A 19,768-nucleotide genomic window follows, 5' to 3' on the forward strand; every position below is an offset into this window, starting at 1 on the left:
AAGACTACATTTGGATTCCCTCATGTCATACGTTGTTGGTTACAAAACTCGGGAGCTTCTCAGGTAAAATCTGAAACTGGCCCCCATACACAGAGGGTAAGGAGAGAGGAAAGAAACGGGCAGAGAACTCCAGATTGGTAGATGGCAGATTTAACAAGCAAGGGAACTTACATACAATAGGCTGGGCTTTGCTGGCTGCAGGACGAGTAGATAGATTTGCACACCTGCCCACCAGAGTCTTAAAAGTTGACATAGAAGAGGCCTTAACTGGGTACAGTCACATATACCATCCAGATGGTCTCAACACCACATTGCTCTCTCAAGGTTGAGTTCTAGAAAACAGCTCCCACTGTGGGAAAAGTGGGCAGAACATATAGTCCAAGGACCGAGGAGGTAGTAAGGAACCTTCCATTGCCCAGATCCAGCTCAAGGGTCAGCTGGTAGTCACGTCCTCTCAAGGACCTCCCCCAACATATATCTAGTAATTGTGCAAACACAAAAGTGATTCAATAAATATGTACATTGGTTACAGTATTAAAATCTATTTTATTTTTATGTGCTGGCCACACAGTCTACTGATCATATGATAGTCTTCTCACAAACTAAAAATGTTAGAGGCAGCAGTGATGCAGAATTCTAAATCAAAACTCACCATCCACCCACATCTGGCCATGGAGTCCCCGGTGGGTGGCCTCTGCCATATTCACTTCTGGGATAGACAAAATTCTAAACATGTCTCCCCAAGATTACTCAATCAAACACAAATCTAGGTACTGCTGTACAGGAATTTTGCAGATGTAATTAAGGTTACAGATCTTAAATTAGGGAGATTATTCTGGATTGTCTGGATGAGCCCAATCTAATCACTTGAGCCCTTAAAGCAGAGGTATTTCTCAGGCAGTAGTCAGAGGGATGTAGCAGCAGAAGAAGGCAAATAAAGATGAGGCAGGAAGGGGAAGAGGTCTGAGAGATATGAAGTGTGATGAGATTTGACCCACTTTGCTTGGCTTTGCTGGAGCCAAGGGCCAGGGAATGTGAGTGGTTTCTAGGAGCTGAGAACAACCTCCAATGGGCAACCAGCAATAAAATGAGGACCTCAGTTCTTCAGCAACAAAGAACTGAATTTAGTCAACAACCTAAACGAGCCTGGGGCAGTCAGGGGAATTCTCCCTCAAGAGCATCCAATAAGGAATGGAGCCCTGCTGACACTTTGATTTCAGCCTTGGTGACCCTAAAATGAGCCTGCCTGACTTCTAACCTACAAAACTGAGACAAAATAAATGGATGTTATTCTAAGTTACCATGGTAGTGGAAATTTGCTACAGCAGCAATAGGAAACTAATACACTAATCTCCAATGAGGAATTCATGTTTTCCAAATCCTGTGCCCTATCTGGTTTTCTTACCACCATTATCTTTGATTCTATTTCTCACCTTTTCACTCCCATTTGCGAGGATGTAGAGATGGATCCATAAATGCCATATTTACTCTAAAATTGAAATCCATATTTATTATAGGGTAAGGGTCATTTTGAGCACCTAATGGTGAGAAATTTTTCTGCCATTTACACACTATTAAAATACTGGAAAGCTACTGTGTCCCAGAAATGCACGCTCACCTAACATAAAGCCAGTCAGTTGGGAGGCAAAAGAAAAGCTGTAAATGTCTGTCAAATGCGTTAGACTCCAGATTAAGCCTAACTTTTACAAGAAAGAAACCCAATTTTAGAAGTGACCTTTAAGTACCTACGGTGAATACTGGAAGGTTTTAAATGCCTTATAGAAGTCCCGGGAATGGATACAGTATCATTTTTATAAAACCTTGCAGTGGAAATCCAGTGCATTCTGTCAGAAATGCCAATGAACAGTTATGGTAGACCTTAAGGAAGCCAGGGTTTATTTTCTTAAACCATTTTGTTCAGAACCTAATGTGATGACAAAAATATGTATTGTTTAATGTCTCTCAACCATAGGTCCTAAGTGCAATTTGAAAGAGCTGACCGTATATTAGCACTATTGAACAGGATTTGGTTTATTGGAACTCATGCTAATATCAGCTGCCTTTGTAAGCAGCAGCTATGAGTGAAATAACCTCACTTCACTGATGAGGGAAAGGTTAGGAAGACTAATGGGTGTGCTCTGGAACTGATCACCCGCCTTCCCACTGAGATTTCCCTTTGTGATAAAATCAGTAACCACTGATAGGGAGCCTGCTTGGGCTCCGAGCCACCGTCTATGTGCTGATGTGGTGCTGGTATCAGGCAAAGACGGTTCCGAGGTGGGCATAGCCCTCCTGGATTTCTGTTCACCAGAGTGGACTATACAGGAACCAAATGCACATTTGGCACTTTGTGTGCAGTTTATAAAAATAACTTCTATTGGCACGTGATTTACTTCAGATCTTATTTTTTGCAACGGTGAAAAAGAAACTGTATTCCAAAGATGCAAAATCAGCCAATCAGATTTCAATGGGCCAAGACACTAAAGTCTGGATTCCATTTCTGGTTCTGCCAGTGACCTGCAATGTGAAAATGAGCAACTCGCAGGCTTGGGAGGGCCTTGGTTTACATTCTCCTTTCACCATAAAATGGCAGGCAAATAATGCAGTGCCCAAGGGCATGAACCTCCAAGTCAGACAGACCCGGCCTCCAGTCCCAGCTCTGCTATTTAGTGGCTGTGTTCCTTTGCATTACTTAATCTCTCCAAATGTCAGTTTCCTTCTCTTTAAGCAAGTACAAGAATGTCAACCTCATAAAGATGGTGTTATAATAAAATAGTATAGTAAGTTTAGTACAGTGCCTTGCATATAAACACTCACAGATTATAACTACTCTTATTACAACTATTAAATAGGACTGTCAGATGCCTTCATGTAGCCCAGGCAACATATCTTTAGCGGGCATTCCTAATTTCACATTTATCTACAGGTTTACATCATCAGAACCCAATGATTACCAAACAAATTGCTTTGTATGAGCTATTTCAAAAAAATAAATCTCAATGGCCACACACATCCACCTCCACAACTTTGTATTCCTGACATGCTCTAACCTGTAAAACTCTCTCGCACTGTATGAATTCAAATAACACTGCTTGAAAAAGAAAAGAGAGAGACAGAATGTGAGAAGAAAGCTCTTAGCACAGGGCAAAGCCGACATGCAGAGGGCGAACAAAGCACATTTGTCTCTGTCATCACCACTTGGCCCCGTTTCCAGAGCTCAGAGACCATTTTTTGTACGTTCAGTTTAATTAATTGCGTTCCTGTCACCTACTACTGTCAGTGCACCGCAGTCAGTCAGGAGCTGGAGTGGAGCCCTGTAATCTCAATGCTAACCCTTGGAGGAAACTTCCTAAAAACCATCAGTAGCCACAACTAGGAAGGCTGCGAGGTGTCACGGCAAGGTGACAGCCCGGGCTGGTGCCCGGTGAAGGGAGGAATGGCACCTGTTCTCACAGGATGAAGACATCCTGTCTGAATCAGTCAAGAAGTGTTTCAGATAACTAAACTTATCAAACAAATGGAAACAAAAAATTAAGGTTACCATTTCTGGGTTTGCTGCTGGTGGGTATGATCTGACACCTATGTTGGCAAAAAGCAATGCACATAAGAAGCAAGATTTGCTTCTTTGTCCACATTCTATGATTATAAGAAACTAGACGTAAGTATGGGCTGTAGTTACATAAACCCTGGAGTCAGAAAATATGGGTGTGGACTCTGATACTTTGTGACCTTGATCTAGTCAATTAAACTGCTTTGAATCTCAGTTTCCTTATCTCCAAAATAATGGAAATAGATATAGATACGGAGATAGACATAGATCCCATTATATATGGGTATAAGTCCCACATATATCCCATTTTATATCTGTAGATCGTATAATAGATCATACACACAGAGAGACAGTGGTAAATAATTAAATATCACATTTGAAAGCCCTTGGCTTTGGTATGTTCTTAATAAATCTTCATGTCCTGCTTCAAGTCCCATGGTGACCTCTACCAACCCTTGATTATTCATCAGTTGATTATATTGGTCAAAGAGTACACATATCTTTTCTCACTCTCTTTCTCCTCTTTCTTTTTAGCATTTCCACAGTTGCTAGACTCTTCATTTAAAGTTATCCCTGCCAGAAGGGGAAATCAATGAGGGAACTTCTCAAGCATTCTTATAAAATATTATAAAAGAAAGTTTTTGATACTGGGCTTAAATAATATATGTGCATTTCATTTCTCTAGATTTCCCTGAAATCTGTTAAAAACCCACCCAAGTCTATATTAGCAACATAGATATAAGAGCCAATATTATTCCTTCAGGACTCACTTGCTTAAAAGTAGCAGAAAGTTGGGATAGTATTTCAGTGGCAAGATCATTTTACATTAATTAATACCATTTCAGAATAATCATTATTTTTAAGAAATATTTTCATAAAATCTGAATTTCTTCTTTCACCTTTCTTAAAGCATTGTAACACCAAAATTTTCCTTTTATTGCCATGTCCTTGATAGTTACCCAAATAATACTTTAGCTCACAGGAGAGAATTAAATGGCTCTGTCCAAGTGAGATATTATTCTAGTTAATTATTAGCATTAAAATTCCAATTTAGTGTTCAACACACTCACCGACAGATGCTGCCACTGCTATGGGTCAGTGCTTCTGTAAAAGACAATCTCATGCTAGTCAGGTATGAAATTATGTTGAAAGGTTGAATGAGCTAATGGCACTGTGTGTGTGTGTGAACTCCTAGCACAGAATAAGGCCCACAGAGATTGTTTGGGGTAAGTTTAGGACTTTGGAAAATGAAGTTCATTTACATTCTGCAAGTTGTGGCTATTAATAGCATTTATTGAGTAAAATATAGTAAAGGATGCTTTGAGGGATTTCAAAAGAAATAAAGGACCTCTGGCTCCAAGAAGGGCAGACAGGGCATAGAAATATGAATCCAGTGGAGAACAGCTTTACATATCAACATGCCTGAGTTAAAACAGTTCCATCTGCCCTCATAAGAATTTAGAGGGCTCCAGGTTAAAAAGAAAGGAGCAGATCGGTGCTTTGTGACCGCCTGGAGGGGTGGGATAAGGAGGGTGGGAGGGAGGGAGACGCAAGAGGGAAGAGATATGGGAACATAGGTATATATATATAACTGATTCATTTTGTTGTAAAGCAGAAACTAACACACCACTGTAAAGCAAGTATACTCCAATAAAGATGTTAAAAAAAAAAAAAAAGAAAGGAGCAGATCGGGGCTTTGTGACCGCCTGGAGGGGTGGGATAAGGAGGGGGGGAGGGAGGGAGACGCAAGAGGGAAGAGATATGGGAACATAGGTATATATATATAACTGATTCATTTTGTTGTAAAGCAGAAACTAACACACCACTGTAAAGCAAGTATACTCCAATAAAGATGTTAAAAAAAAAAAAAAAGAAAGGAGCAGATCGGGGCTTTGTGACCGCCTGGAGGGGTGGGATAAGGAGGGGGGGAGGGAGGGAGACGCAAGAGGGAAGAGATATGGGAACATAGGTATATATATATAACTGATTCATTTTGTTGTAAAGCAGAAACTAACACACCACTGTAAAGCAAGTATACTCCAATAAAGATGTTAAAAAAAAAAAAAAAAAGAAAGGAGCAGAGATCAGGGACTCAGTCAGGAGAGTCTTTGAGGGTTGAGCAAAACTGAGAGGGAGTATTTCAGAAGCAGTAATGGTGGTATATATAAATGCTTGTATCACATACCAGCGACTTGTGTAAGAGAGGAAGGAAGTTCAGTACTAGCTGCTGTGGAAGGTATGTATGAGAGTAATAACAAAAGGTGGGAACATTTGAGGAATTGTTCTGTATCTTGATTGTGAGGCTGTCTACCCAGGTGTATACATTCGTCAGAGTTCATTGAAATATAAACATAAAATAGGTGTAATTTCATAAATGTAAGTTATACTAAAAAAAGTATATTTTTAAAGATAAATAAAATTTTTAATTAAAGATTTTAATCAACAGGAGATGAATTTCTTCAAGGTTGATTTTTTCTTCTTTTTTTTTAATTGAATTTAAAATCTAATAGAGAGTGACTAAAGAGTATCCTTCTCAAACTTGTGTTTTATAAATAAAGACACTCATAAAAATCATACTTTTGGAAATGCATACAATTTAACTGTGTATACATTTTTATGACCAAAGGTATACTGAATTTAGAACAGAATAATTTTTATTCTCAGCAGCTGATTGAACTAAGATAATGTCTTCTTGTATATTCCCTGGTGACATGTTTAAATCCTAAATCCTTGGTTGTAGATTAATATGAATTTTATATATAGTAAGCAAGTATATTGCTTTTCCTGAGATTGAAGCTATGGGCCTCTGATCAATAGCATTGGCACCTTTAAATGTAAGGTAGGGTGTAGCAGGTTATAGAGGGCCAACCTTTCTGCTGAAATTACCAAACGAGAAACAAATTGCAAAAAATATATATGTATTTTTAAGATGTTAGAATTTTCTGGAGGCAATGAAGTTTAGAGTAACTCTAAAATCCAGAGTGGGAAAAATACTTCCTAGGTGAGTTGACCATAGCCACCTGCTTTCTTCTTTTGGGGCACTTGCCAAGAGATAAATGCCACTGGTCAAAGGTCAGTGATTGAGCTTGGCCCGCGCAGGGTGAAACCAGCAGAGCTTTTGTGTTCACACAGATCTGTGCACTGAAAACTAGAGGAGACCCAAACACAAGGCTAGTTTTTACCATTGATTGGTTGCTGTGTTCTGGGATAGCATGGAAGGCTGGTGGACTGGGGATGTCGGGCTAGAATAACCAAGTGAAATCTCCCACAGACTTTCGTTGCCTATAAGATAAAATCCCACTAAAGAAGAAGCCTGCAACAATATAACTAGTCTCTCCTGAAGACAGTTTCCAGGCTTTGAGTTTGCATGGGGCAGGAAGTTAAAGAGCTAATGCTTCAAAACCTCCAAAGAGCAAAAGTTTCAGGGTAAAGAGACAGAGACCCACCAAAGCCTAAATTAAAAGCCTGGATAAGCCATGGTTGAGGAAAAACAAGGAACAGAAGTAGATTGATTTTTATTAAACCCTGGCTCAACCCAGTCCCTGTGTGCAAGAACAGAAGAAGGGCAAACCGTAACTTGATCTTGATTTTTAGTATGAATACAGACGAGATAGCATATCCCAATCCTTCCGAATGTTTGGGTATTAAGCAGGAGTTGTCAGAAAAATTACCACAGGATAATTCACTCTATCTGCCTAATAGAGAGAAAGGGAGATTCTCTGGTGGAAGACATCATGCCAAACCTTTACTGTACCCTTAGACACAATGACCAGCATACAATCAAATATTAATAGATATATGAAAAGGCAGGAAAATGTAGCTGATAATCAAAAGAAAAACAAACAATAGCATATCCACAGGTAGTATAGATGTTGGAATCAGTAGACAAAGTCTTCAAAATAACCAAGATTAAAATGTCAAATAAAATTTAGGAAAATATGGGCAAAATGGATGAAATATAGAGAAATTCAACAAAGAAAAGGATTCTATACAGAAATGACATGGATATTCTGTAATAAAAATATCCAATATCTAAGACTAAAACCTAACTGAACGTTCTTAACAGTGGCCTGGATAAAACAGAATACAAAATTAGTGAGCTTAAAGACAAGTTAATGTATTATGTACAAACAGAAGCACAGTGAGAAAAGAAGGAATGACAGGAGCAGTACAGAGTGTATAAAACACATGGAAAACTGTCAAAGTTTAATATGTGTATTTGGAGTCCCAGGAGGAGGAAAGAGAAATAGGGACAGAAACAATATTTGAAGAGATAATAGCCCTGTATTTTCTAAAATTGATGAAGGACATTAAACTGTGGATTCTAGAAGTTCAATAAACACCAAACGAGATAAAAAACAAAGAAAACCATCTTAGTTAAAGTGTAGAAGACCAAATGAAAAGAAAGGAAAAAAATCTTAAAAGTGGCCAAGGAATAGAAATGTCACCTACAAATGAGCAACAATTACACTGACAGCTAAATTTTCAAGGGAAATTGGAAGCCGGAAGACAATGAAAAAACATCTTTTTAATATACTAGGTTGGGGGGCTGGGAGGGAGATAAAAGAAAAACTGCTAACCTAAAATACTGTACCCAGTGAATATGTCCTTCAAAAATTAAAAGTGAAATCAGAAGTTTTTAGACAAACGCTGAGCGAATCTGTCACCAGCAGTCTGGTACTGTAAGATCTTGTAAAGGAAGTTTTTCAGAGTATAGAGAAACCACCCCAAATGGAAGCTAGTACTGCAGAAAGAAACGGAGAGCAATAAAAGGCAAATATAAAATCATATTTATTGTTTCAAAATATTAATAATGTCTTGTGAGGCTTACAAAGGGCAGGAGGTAGTAAGTGAAGTTAAACTATTGCAAGCTCTTTCACTGTTTAGGTAAAACTTAAGGAAGTCGTTTTATAATTGGTTAGAAATGCATATTAATATCTCTAAAGTAGCCCTAAAAATAAATATAAGAATATATAATTAAAAGGCTAATCAAGAGAAAAACTTAATAAATATACCTGATTAATAACCCCATCCCAGACTTACTGAATCAGTCTATAATGGTTGGCCCTACAATCTGAAATTTTAATCATATTGTAGATTAAATAGATCCACCCCCTGGTGGTTCCTATGCTCACCAGTTTGACAGCCATTGCAGAAGAACTTAGATAAATGGTCAACAAACTCTTTTACTAATTTCTTATAGTTAAAAATTAAGTACTGCACATTATAAAAATACAAATTTATTCAGAGGCCACTGAAGAAAAATAAACAACCATAGCATAAGTAATATCTAGTAATAAACACAAAGGAAGATGATAAATGTCCAATATCCAGTTTAGGGTTCCCAAGGGCACCTTCTACCATAAACAAAGTGAGGCCAGTGAATGGAGAAGAGATTTCTTATTACCCCAGGTATTCCCTGAACCAAACCATTAATTCTTACCAATCACAGGCTCCTTAAAGAAGTGAACCACTGCTGTATTGAGAACAGGAATGAGATCATCAGATTTCCTTTCTCAACTTTGCATTCTGACAACATCCCTGAGTTCACAGATTAAGAAGGGTGATTTAGGGCTTCCCTGGTGGCGCAGTGGTTGAGAGTCCGCCTGCCGATGCAGGGGATACGGGTTCGTGCCCCGGTCTGGGAGGATCCCACATGCCGCGGAGCGGCTGGGCCCGTGAGCCATGGCCATTGAGCCTGCTCGTCCGGAGCCTGTGCTCCACAATGGGAGAGGCCACAACAGTGAGAGGCCCACATACGGCAAAAAAAAAAAAAAAAAAAAAAGGAAGGGTGATTTATTGCCATTTTAACAAGAGTCATAGTAAGTATTACTGCTGCTGCTACCTCTGAGTCTACTGCTGATACTAACACTGGTTTAGCACTCTAGTTTGTAAGGTGTGTCAATACGCATTATTCTGTACAGGAGTCCTAAGACAAATGCATAATAATATTTCATTGTTATTATCATACACATGCTTATATGTGAGAAGGAAGCTGAGGCTCTAAATAAAGAGCCTGTGCATTGGGGGACATGGTTGTTATAGTGGCTAGCATTACCTAATACAGTAACCAAAATTAATATTCTGCCACTGCTGTTATCAAACCATTCAGGGAAACAATTGGCATCCTATATTCTATCTCCAACTGCTATCCCTCTTGTTGTATCCTTCACAAGAAAAGAAAACAAACAATAAAAGATGAAAACAAGTTTTAGTGAATCAAAGAGATTGCATGCAATAGTACCTTAGTTATTCATTCAATAAAGCTAGAACTATCTGTAATACAGATCGGTTTTAGAATACAGTAAGAATTGACACTTCATTTAGAGATATAGTGCAACAAAAAAAGTCAACATTGAGTGGTGGGACATATAAAAGTGGTTGGAAGATAACATCAATAACACCTTTTAAAGTCTGTTCTCAATCCCCACCCCTATCCCCCCTTTTAAACTTAATCCCTACTCATCTCCAGCATATAGCACAGCATCTGGTATATACCAGGTTCTCAAAAAAATATTTTCTGAATTAATAAAACTTGTCTAACCTTACAGTGCTACCTAAGGACTGTCTCTCTGCTGTCTCCCATATATGTGTCTTACCAGTTTCTTCGAGGACAAGGGCCGTGCTTGCTGCTATCTCTAATTCTCCAACAGCAAGTGCAGTATACAAAAAATGAATACTATGATGACTTGAGAAGCTCAAGAATCTGGACTTTGCACTATTTTCAGCTCTTATTATCCTTGGTGATACTAAGGAAAAGTGAATACCATCTTCAAACAAAATTTTCTTTTCCTCAAAGAACATATCAAATAATAACAATCATGATGCCAGGCATTCTACTAGGTGCTACACATATATTATTGCTCATCATCAAAACATCTTTCCAAAAAGGTACACCAAAGCTGGAAGAAAATGTTTGTAAAACATATATCTGACAAAGGACTTGTATCTAGAATATGTAAAAAAACTCTGACATCCCAATAATAAAAAAAGACCCAATTCTTTTAATGGATGAAAGATTTGAACAGACATTTCACCAAGGAAGATACACAGGTGATAAATGAACACATGAAAAAATATTTAACATCATTAGTCATTAGGGAAATGCAAATTAAAACCACAATGAGATACCACTACACACCCACTAGAATCGTTAAAAATTTGTTAAACTTATCATGCTAAGTGTCGCCAAGGAAACAGAGCAACTGGAAATCTCAGACACTGACAGTGGGAATATAAAATGGATCAACCACTTTGGAAAACAGTCTAACAATTGTTAAATAAACATATGCCATGACTCATCATTCCATTCCTAGGTATTTAACCAAGAGAAAGGAAAGCATATGTCCATACAAAGACTTGTCCACAAATGATCATAGTTGTTTCATTTGTAATAGCTGAAAACTGGAAACAACTCAAATGTCCACTAAGAGAAGAAGAGATAAACACATTGTGGCATATATAATGGAATATACTCAGCACAACATGGATAAATCTGAGTGATGATACCAAGTAAGGGAAGCCAGACACAAAAGAGTACATACTATATGATTTTATTTACATAAAATTTTGAAACGCAAGCTTATCTATAGTGACAGAAAGCAGATTGCTGGTTGCCCAGGGATGGGTGTGGGAGAAGAAGGGACCTGGAGGGACAGGTGGTAGAAATTACAAATGGACGACATAAAACTTTTGGGGTGATGGAAATTGATTTTTGATTCTGTTTTCTCAAACTCTCCCACAGATTTGGCACATAGCAGTTAATCAATGTTCGTCACATCAATAAATTAACAAATAAGCAAGTGCAGGCTACTGTTTTGTAGAGCTTGGTTGAGAAGGTAAAGAGAGTCATAGGACAGTGACTAAAAGTAAAAATATGCATTTGTGTGTGTGTGTGTGTATATGTATGTGTGTGTTTAAAAGTGGTTAATATTTCAGTAGGTTTTAAATGAGAGAGAAGGTAGCAGTAAAGAAGTTAAAAATAAAAAAAGAGAAGGGATAATATATGGGATAAAAGCTTTTATGGATCCTGATTTGAACATATATCTCTGAAAGAATGTGTTTTAGGCAAATGGGATAATTTGAATATGAGCTGAGTATTAAATAATACCAAGGAATGGTTATTAATTTTGTTAGGTGTGATAATGGCACTGTGGCTATACAAGAATATGTCCACTTTTTTAAAGATATAAAGACTGAAATACACAAGGTGAAAAGACATGATGCTTAAGATTTACTTATAGATGTGCCCAAACCTAGTCATTGTTGAATCTGGATAATAGCTATATGAGAGTTCATTATTCTCTTCCCTGTATTTTCATATATGTATGCACAGTTTCATAATAGAAAGTTTAAAACATATAATTAGTCTTTCACAAATCCAACAAAAGAAAGAACAACAAATATAAAGTTACAAGCGCAGGGTTCAAGATCAAGATCTAACACCTTGGGAAACTCACGCAATCTGAACCTCACCTTCCTCATCTACACCATAGAGATAAATGGTTCCTGACCCATTTTAAGTCACTGAGTTATTGTAATTTTCAAATGAGATAATATATATAGGGGCACTTTGAAATAAAAGCTTTGAAGGTCTACGTCACTGCAATAATAATTAAGTTAGGCCGAGCCACAGCCAGCACAGTGTCTTTTGTGCAGAACAGAAAGGGAGACTCCCTCTGGGTAGATGAATTACACAAACCCTCTCTGGTTTGACACAGCCCCCACAGGGTACACAGTAGGAACAATGGTGCCTCTAGGCAAAGAAAAGGGTAGGACATCCTGGGAGAAGCACAGCTGGATTTCTGCCCATGTAGAAAGGCTGGGTGTGTTGGGCCAGTCAACAAACCCCTCATCCTTCCTCCATGGTTTTAGATATAGTCCAGTCTTTTCCTCCTAACTGGGTGGAAGCCACATATCTCAGTGAGAGAGAGTTTGAGTGCAGTGAAAGAGAGAAGGCAGTATTACGTCTGTGCCTGGAGTACAACAAGTGATAGTGATTGGCAAACTCATGGATCCTTGAAGGCCCTGGACAATTATAAGGGAACACCAAGAGGCAGGGGCACAGCTCAGAAAGGAAAAAGATTGTTTCCACGTCTTGGCTATTGTGAATAATGCTGCTATGAACATAGGGGTGTATGTATCATTTTGAATTATAGTTTTGTCTGGGTATACGCCCAGGAGTAGGATTGCTGGATCATATGGTAATTCTATTTTTAGTTTGCTGAGGAACCTCCATACTGTTTTCCATAGGGGCTGCACCAACTTACATTCTCACCAACAGTGTAGGAGGGTTGCCTTTCTCCACACCCTCTCCAGCGTTTGTTATTTGTAGGCTTTTTAACGATGGCCATTCTCATTGGTGTGAGGTGATACCTCATTGTAGTTTTGATCTACATTTCTCTAATAATTAGTGATGTTGAGCATCTTTTCATGTGCCTACTGGCCATCTGCATGTCTTCTTTGGAGAAATGTCTATTAAGGTCTTCTGCCCATTTTTCTAAGTAAATCAGAAAGAGGAAGACAAATACTGTATAATATCACTTATATGTGGAATCTATAATATGGCACAAATGAACCTATCTACAAAACAGAAACAGACTCACAGACAGAGGACAGACTTGTGGTTACCAAGAGGGAGGGAGGCAAGAAGAGGGATAGACTGGGAGTTTGGGGTTAGTAGATGCAAAACTATTACATTTAGAATGGATAAACAACAAGGTCCTCCTGCATAGCACAAGGAACTATATCCAGTCTCCTGGGGTAAACCGTAATGGAAAAGAATAAAAAAAGAATGTATATATGTGTATAACTGAGTCACTTTGCTGTACAACAGGAATTAGCACAACACTGTACATCAGTTATACTTCAATAAAAAAAAAAAGAAAGAAAGAAAGAAAGAAAAGAAAAGAAAGGGAAGGGAGAAGGACTCAGTAACAAGACCACTGCTTCCGTCCTTCATGGTCTTGCCTTCGGTTAGCCCATACTCTTTCCCGCCTGCAGGCAGATCTACCTTGTTCTTGGAAGGTGAATTAACCACGTGGGCTAACAGACCCAAACCAGAAGCAAACCAGGGTCAGGTTTCTGCTCTCCACTCTAAATTAACTTGCTCCATATTACTAAACCAAAGGCCATTATCATAACATCATAAAACTTATTTCTGATTAAGGTGATCTATGCCTCTTTCAGAATTATACATTCCAATTAGCAGGGAATAAAGTTATTCCTATTGTGTACTGACATGCTGAAATTACCATGGAAGAAGTAAAAAATAACTTCAATTACATACAAGTATTTGTCTTTTGTTAGGCTTGTTCTGAAATATGGGTTCTTCATATTCCACTTAATGGAATTACAGCTTCATTAAGTATATTTGCTTGTAAAAAATATATTCTTCAATATTTTAATAAAATGTTCCTAAGTGGTTTTAAGCAGCAGCATGAATGTACATCAGCTGTGAGTTCTGCAATCTCTCATATCCCATGTCCATGTTATTTGCATCTAAATAATTCTCCTGACATTATTACAGAAGGTAATTTTACTCTAGGGAGACACATGAGCCCTGGCATCAGACTTCCCCATCATGTAATTATTCAATGTTTTTTAAAAAGCTCTGTACATTCTATAGAAAGATGATCCCAGAAAAAATAACTTGTAACTATGTGTGGTGATGGATGTTAACTAGACTTATTGTGGTGATCACTTCATAATATATACAGATATTGAATCATTATGTTGTACACCTGAAACAAGTGAAAAATGTCATTATATCTCAATTAAAAAGAAAATACTCCAATAAAACAGACAACGTGGAAGTAATGGACAAATACTTAGAAATGCACAACCTGCCAAGACTGAACCAGGAAGAAATAGAAAATATGAACAGACCAATCACAAGCACTGAAATTGAAAGTGTGATTAAAAACCTTCCAACAAACAAAAGCCCAGGACCGGATGGATTCACAGCCGAATTCTATCAAACATTTAGAGAAGAGCTAACACCTATCCTTCTCAAACTCTTCCAAAGTATAGCAGAGGGAGGAACACCCCCAAACACATTCTATGAGGCCACCATCACCCTGATACCAAAACCAGACAAGGATGTCACACAGAAAGAAAACTATAGGCCAATATCACTGATGAACATAGATACAAAAATCCTCACCAAAATACTAGCAAACAGAATCCAACAGCACATTAAAAGGATCATACAGCATGATCAAGTGGGATTTATTCCAGGAATGCAAGGATTCTTCAATATACGCAAATCAATCAACATGATACACCATATTAACAAATTGAAGGAGAAAAACCATATGATCATCTCAATAGATGCAGAGAAAGCTTTCAACAAAATTCAACACCCATTTAGGATAAAAACCCTGCAGAAAGTAGGCATAGAGCGAACTATCCTCAACATAATATAGACCATATATGACAAACTCAAAGCCAACATCATCCTCAATGGTGAAAAACTGAAAGCATTTCCACTAAGATCAGGAACAAGACAAGGTTGCCCACTCTCACCACTCTTATTCAACATAGTTTTGGAAGTTTTAGCCACAGCAATCAGAGAAGAAAAGGAAATAAAAGGAATCCAAATCGGAAAAGAAGAAGTAAAGCTGTCACTGTTTGCAGATGACATGATACTATACATAGAGAATCCTAAAGATGCTACCAGAAAACTACTAGAGCTAATCAATGAATTTGGTAAAGTAGCAGGATACAAAATGACTATCAGAAGAGACAAAGAAGGACACTACATAATGATTAAGGGATCGATCCAAGAAGAAGATATAACAATTGTAAATATTTATGCACCCAACATAGGAGCACCTCAATACATAAGGCAAAAACTAGCAGCCATAAAAGGGGAAATCGACAGTAACACATTCATAGTAGGGGACTTCAACACCCCACTTTCACCAATGGACAGATCATCCAAAATGAAAATAAATAAGGAAACACAAGCTTTAAATGATACATTAAACAGGATGGACTTAATTGATATTTATAGGACACTCCATCCAAAAACAACAGAATACACATTTTTCTCAAGTGCTCATGGAACATTCTCCAGGATAGATCATATCTTGGGTCACAAATCAAGCCTTGGTAAATTTAAGAAAATTGAAATTATATCAAGTATCTTTTCCGACCACAACGCCATGAGACTAGATATCAATTATAGGAAAAGAGCAGTAAAAAATACAAACACATGGAGGCTAAACAATACACTACTTAATAACGAAGTGATCACTGAAGAAATCAAAGAGGAAATTAAAAAATACCTAGAAACAAATGACAATGGAGATACAACGACCCAAAACCTATGGGATGCAGCAAAAGCAGTTCTAAGAGGGAAGTTTATAGCAATACAAGCCCACCTTAAGAAGCAGGAAACATCTCGAATAAACAACCTAACCTTGCACCTCAAGCAATTAGAGAAAGAAGAACAAAAAAACCCCAGAGTTAGCAGAAGGAAAGAAATCATAAAAATCAGATCAGAAATAAATGAAAAAGAAATGAAGGAAACAATAGCAAAGATCAATAAAACTAAAAGCTGGTTCTTTGAGAAGATTAACAAAATTGATAAACCATTAGCCAGACTCATCAAGAAAATAAGGGAGAAGACTCAAATCAATAGAATCAGAAATGAAAAAGGAGAAGTAACAACTGACACTGCAGAAATACAAAAAATCATGAGGGATTACTACAAGCAACTCTATGCCAATAAAATGGACAATCTGGAAGAAATGGACAAATTCTTAGAAATGCACAAACTGCCAAGACTGAATCAGGAAGAAATAGAAAATATGAACAGACCAATCACAAACACTGAAATTGAAACTGTGATTAAAAATCTTCCAACAAACAAAAGCCCAGGACCAGATGGCTTCACAGGCGAATTCTATCAAACATTTAGAGAAGAGCTAACACCTATCCTTCTCAAACTCTTCCAAAATATAGAGCAGAGGGAAACACCCCCAAACACATTCTATGAGGCCACCATCACCCTGATACCAAAACCAGACAAGGATGTCACACAGAAAGAAAACTATAGGCCAATATCACTGATGAACATAGATACAAAAATCCTCACCAAAATACTAGCAAACAGAATCCAACAGCACATTAAAAGGATCATACAGCATGATCAAGTGGGATTTATTCCAGGAATGCAAGGATTCTTCAATATACGCAAATCAATCAACATGATACACCATATTAACAAATTGAAGGAGAAAAACCATATGATCATCTCAATAGATGCAGAGAAAGCTTTCAACAAAATTCAACACCCATTTAGGATAAAAACCCTGCAGAAAGTAGGCATAGAGCGAACTATCCTCAACATAATATAGACCATATATGACAAACTCAAAGCCAACATCATCCTCAATGGTGAAAAACTGAAAGCATTTCCACTAAGATCAGGAACAAGACAAGGTTGCCCACTCTCACCACTCTTATTCAACATAGTTTTGGAAGTTTTAGCCACAGCAATCAGAGAAGAAAAGGAAATAAAAGGAATCCAAATCGGAAAAGAAGAAGTAAAGCTGTCACTGTTTGCAGATGGCAGGATACTATACATAGAGAATCCTAAAGATGCTACCAGAAAACTACTAGAGCTAATCAATGAAGTTGACAAAGTAGCAAGATACAAAATTAATGCACAGAAATCTCTGGCATTCCTATACACTAGTGATGAAAAATCCGAAAGTGAAATCAAGAAAACACTCCCATTTACCACTGCAACAAAAAGAAGAAAATATCTAGGAATAAACCTACCTAAGGAGACAAAAGACCTGTATGCAGAAAATTATAAGACACTGATGAAAGAAATTAAAGATGATACAAATAGATGGAGACATATACCATGTTCTTGGATTGGAAGAATCAACATTGTGAAAATGACTCTACTACCCAAAGCAATCTACAGATTCAATGCAATCCCTATCAAACTACCACTGGCATTTTTCACAGAACTAGAACAAAAAATTTCACAATTTGTATTGCAACACAAAAGACCCCGAACAGCCAAAGCAATCTTGAGAACGAAAAACGGAGCTGGAGGAATCAGGCTCCCTGACTTCAGACTATACTACAAAGCTACAGTAATCAAGACAGTATGGTACTGGCACAAAAACAGAAAGATCAATGGAACAGGATAGAAAGCCCAGAGATAAACCCACACATATATGGTCACCTTATCTTTGATAAAGAAGGCAGGAATGTACAGTGGAGAAAGGACAGCCTCTTCGATAAGTGGTGCTGGAAAAACTGCACAGGCACATGTAAAAGTATGAAATTAGATCACTCCCTAACACCATACACAAAAATAAGCTCAAAATGGATTAAAGACCTAAATGTAAGGCCAGAAACTATCAAACTCTTAGAGGAAAACATAGGCAGAACACTCTATGACATAAATCACAGCAAGATCTTTTTGACCCACCTCCTAGAGAAATGGAAATAAAAAAAAAAAAAATGGGACCTAATGAAACTACAATGCTTTTGCACAGCAAAGGAAACCATAAACAAGACCAAAAGACAACCCTCAGAATGGGAGAAAGTATTTGCAAATGAAGCAACTGACAAAGGATTAATCTCCAAAATTTATAAGCAGCTCATGCAGCTCAATAACAAAAAAACAAACAACCCAATCTGAAAATGGGCAGAAGACCTAAACAGACATTTCTCCAAAGAAGATATACAGATTGCCAACAAACACGTGAAAGAATGCTCAACATCATTAATCGTTAGAGAAATGCAAATCAAAACTACAATGAGATATCATATCGCACTGGTCAGAATGGCCATCATCAAAAAATCTAGAAACAATAAATGCTGGAGAGAGAGTGGAGAAAAGGGAACACTCTTGCACTGCTGGTGGGAATGTGAATTGGTTCAGCCACTATGGAGAACAGTATGGAGGTTCCTTAAAAAACTACAAATAGAACTACCATATGACCCAGCAATCCCACTACTAGGTATATACCCTGAGGAAACCAGAATTCAGAAAGAGTCATGTACCAAAATGTTCATTGCAGCTCTATTTACAATAGCCCGGAGATGGAAACAACCTAAGTGCCCGTCGTCGGATGAATGGATAAAGAAGATGTGGCACATATATACAATGGAATATTACTCAGCCATAAAAAGAAACGAAATTGAGCTATTTGTAATGAGGTGGATAGATCTAGAGTCTGTCATACAATATGGGGAGGGGGAAGGGTAAGCTGTGACACAAAATGAGAGAGTGGCATGGACATATATACACTACCAAACGTAAAATAGATAGCTAGTGGGAAGCAGCCACATAACACAGGGAGATCAGCTCAGTGCTTTGTGACCACCTGGATGGGTGGGATAGGGAGGGTGGGAGGGAGGGAAATGCAAGAGGGAGGAGATATGGGAACATATGTATATGTGTAACTGATTCACTTTGTTATAAAGCAGAAACTAACACACCATTGTAAAGCAATTATACTCCAATAAAGATGTAAAAGAAAGAAAACAAAACAAAAAAATGAAAAAAAGAAAGAAAATACTGACAGTACCATATATTTGCAAGGACATGGAGCAACTGGAACTCTCATACACTGCTGGTGGGAGTTGAAATTGGAATAATGGAAAACTATTTACTATGGAAAACTATTTGATAGTATATTTAATAAAAATAGATATGCATGCATGTTATACCAAGCAAAAAAAAAAAAAAAAAAAAAAAAAAAAAAGATGATCCCATTGTGCCACAATCTTAGCTCTCTTCTAGTACACAAACCAAATAAAAACTCAGAAATGTGGTATGTAGAAGTTCAAGGCTCATGGAGGACATGTAGAACTGGATTTGAATTCCAGCTCTGCCACTCCCACACTAGCGGCTATCCTTTCCTGGGTTTAGGTTCATCACCTGCACAATGGGCTGACCAGGAGATCAAGTGAAATAATGTAGGTAAAACTCATGTCACATAATAGGTGCTCATTAAATGCCAACATCGCCTTAATCGATATCCAGCCCATGATGGTGGTTTAATAAATATTCATTCAATTTATTGAAAATGGGACTCCCAAAGAAATTTTTACTGATTCTGCAAATGAGAAATATCCTTTCTGGAAGTCGAGGTTGAATCAGTGACAGACTGAGTTCTGGGCAAAATTTCCAATAAGTCTTCCTAGCTATTCCATGCTGCTTGCATGTATCGTGGTACTCTT

Source organism: Lipotes vexillifer, unplaced genomic scaffold (assembly GCF_000442215.2).
Source record: "Lipotes vexillifer unplaced genomic scaffold, Lipotes_vexillifer_v1.1 scaffold602, whole genome shotgun sequence".
Taxonomy (NCBI): domain Eukaryota; kingdom Metazoa; phylum Chordata; class Mammalia; order Artiodactyla; family Lipotidae; genus Lipotes; species Lipotes vexillifer.